This window comes from Mandrillus leucophaeus, unplaced genomic scaffold, assembly GCF_000951045.1.
Source record: "Mandrillus leucophaeus isolate KB7577 unplaced genomic scaffold, Mleu.le_1.0 Scaffold323, whole genome shotgun sequence".
Lineage (NCBI taxonomy): Eukaryota > Metazoa > Chordata > Mammalia > Primates > Cercopithecidae > Mandrillus > Mandrillus leucophaeus.
Window position 1 is genome coordinate 536,804 of NW_012103399.1, and position 2,818 is coordinate 539,621.

The 2,818-nt window shown below is 48.7% G+C and overlaps 1 protein-coding gene across 6 annotated transcripts in view; it reads left to right on the forward strand.

Moving 5' to 3' along the window:
• The window catches only part of LITAF (lipopolysaccharide-induced TNF factor), a 95,535-nt gene that overhangs the window by 64,951 nt on the left and 27,766 nt on the right, over window positions 1-2,818 (forward strand). The window contains exon 1 of one of the 6 annotated variants that reach the window (XM_011988110.1): window positions 2,344-2,524. The exons of the other annotated variants lie outside the window; for them this stretch is intronic. The gene's annotated coding sequence lies outside the window, so the exon portion shown is untranslated. Of the gene's footprint in view, window positions 1-2,343; window positions 2,525-2,818 lie in introns of those variants that run through there. 6 annotated transcript variants of the gene reach the window in all.

Consider the following 2,818-nt stretch of genomic DNA (forward strand, 5'->3'; position numbering starts at 1 on the left):
AGAGATGGGGTTTCACCGTGTTAGCCAGGATGGTCTTGATCTCCTGACCTCGTGATCCACCTGCCTTGGCCTCCCAAAGTGCTGGGATTACAGGCATGAGCCACCGTGCCTGGTCAATTTTGTATTTTTGATAAAGACGGGATTTCCCTGTGTTGGTCAGGCTGGTCTGGAACTCCTGACCTTAGGTGATCTGCCTGCCTGGGCCTCCCAAAGTGCTGGGATTATAGGCATGAGCCACCACGCCCGGCGACTCTGTTCTTTGAAAGAGAGTCATGGAGTCTAGCCCACACACAGGAGAGGAAAGGGAGAGATTAAGTTCCACCTCCTGCTGGGTGCCATGGCTCATGCCTGTAATCCCAGCACTTTTGGAGGCTGTGGCGGGTGGATTACTTGAACCCACGAGTTTAAGACCAGCCTGAACAACATAGTGAGACTCCCATTTCTATGGAAAGTTAAAAAAAAAAAAAATCACTGGGCGTAGCCCCAGCTACTCAGGAGGCTGAGGTGGGAGGATCACTTGAGCCCAGGAGTTGAAGGCTGCAGTGAGTTATGATCAAGCCACTGCATTCCAGCCTGGGCAAGAGGGACACTCCGTCTCAAAAATAATAATAATAATAAAATAAACACTTCTTATGAGCTGATGCCATAGATACCCTGTCATAGATGGGATAGATGTGCCATATGGGCACAGGAGACGTCAGCTGTACAAGGATGTCAGATGCGCGTGACTTTCTCAAGGCCTGGTGGGGAAATATAGATCACATCGCTTCCCCTGGGGTCGAGGGAGGGTAACGTAATATGGTCCAGTTAGGGAAATATTAATAGAACCTAACTTGCAGACAGGAAGCAATTAGGAAGCAGGAGGAAGGCATATGTCATCAAGGGCTAGATCATGTGTTGCCGGCCAGGGGAAGTGAAACAGGCATGAGAAGCACGTGACAGGTAACGTCCACCACCAGCCTGTTCCCACGTTATCCGTAAGTCTTGCTAAAGGCAAGATGGCTGTTTTCTGGAATTTTCAAAGACAGACAGTTAGACTACCTGCAGTCATCTGGAATTTGGCCAGAACAAAGGAAGTAAACAAATAGAAGACTTCCAAATAAGGTAGATATTTATCATCAAAGCAGATGCCCAAGCCTGTTTACCTCACTCAGAGGAGGCGCCCGAGGCAACTATGAGCTCTTACTTTGTGTTACACACAGTCCTTGCACGCTTGGTTCTGCTGGTGTCCAGGTCCTCAGAGGCTTTGAAGCAGCAAATTGTGGTGGTGGAATGGAGCTGCCATCAGCACCATGTTGGACTGTTGGCAGCCTGGGACAGTGTAGAACCACAGATGTAGACACAAGCGTTTTTCTTTGCTTTCTCTGTTTCTCTTTCTCTCTCTCTCTCTTTTTTTTTTTTTCTTTTTTGCAGATCGTAAGAAAGCAGAGAGGAATATGGGATTTTATTTATTTATTTATTTATTTATTTATGGACGGTGTCTTGCTCTGTTGCCTAGGCTGGAGTGCAGTGGTATGATCTCAGCTCACTGCAGCCTCCACCTCCCAGGTTCAAGCAATTACACCTTAGCCTCTCGAGTGACTGGGACTATAGGTGTGTACCACTTTGCCCGGCTAATTTTTGTATTTTTAGTAGAGATGGGGTTTTACCGTGTTGGCCAGGCTGGTCTCGAACTCCTGACCTCAAGTGATTCACCCATCTCGGCCTCCCAAAGCGCTGGGATTATAGTCGTGAGCCACCGTACCCAGCTGGGATCAATTTTAAAAAAGATTAAGGCTGGGTGCAATGGCTTATGCCTGTAATCCCAACGCTTTGGGAGGATCACTTGAGGCCAGCCTGGACAACATAGTGAGACCCCGTCTCTACGAAAAAATTAAAAATTAAAACAACTAGCTAGTCATGGTGGCGTGTGCCTGGAGTCCCAGCTGCTTGAGAGGCTGAAGTGGGAGGATCACTAGAACCCAGGCTGCAGTAAGCTGTGATTGCACCACTGCACCGCAGCCTTGGCAACATAGCGTGACCCTGATTGTAAAACAAAGTTCAATTTAAGAAAGAAAAAATAAAAGAAAAAGGTTAAGATACTTTTTTCGGGGGAGTGTTTACAGAGGCTGTGGGTCAGAATGAAGCAACACCAGAAGTTCTGGAGACTGGGGTTTCTGCTGTGTTTCGACGTGGTTTTTTTGTGTTCTCGGGAGAAGACACCCTTGGCGGGGGGGCCATGAGACCTTTGATGTGTGTTTACTCTCATGGCGAGTTGTTGGGGTGGCTTCTGCGGTGGATGGTTCTCTTGGTATTCTAGGTTATAAAGCTTATTTTTAGACTCTGAACTCCCCTTCTTGGCAGGAGTTGAATCCCTCTGGGGGTTTTCAAGTTGCTTTTGGACTGCTGGTTGTTGAAATAGAAACCCCTTTTGTGGGGTCCCCCATAAACCCAGGTGCTGGTGCCTACCTCATGGTGTGAAGGCTCCTGTAACACAGCCTCACTCTCCTGGCCCCACACTGCTCACCTGCCCCACGGGACGCAGGTACGTGGCTTCTGGGTGTCTGTCCCCGCTGTACCAAGATCTGCCCCCTTGCCCTTGTCCCCAGATCCTCCACTTGCTCCTAGAAACTGTACCCCTCCCCCCAAAAAAAGTCTCCCCTTCATATCTGTCCCACATCTGCCCCTGTTGGTTGACTTTGCCTCCCTATATGAGTCCCATAAGACCGGCAAGGGAGGGTCCACATCTCCCAATCCGTTGTCCAGCACTGGCCTTTAGAATCCCCTGGAGGAAAACTGGATCATAGTTCAACATGAAAAAAAAGAACTTTTGGCCAGA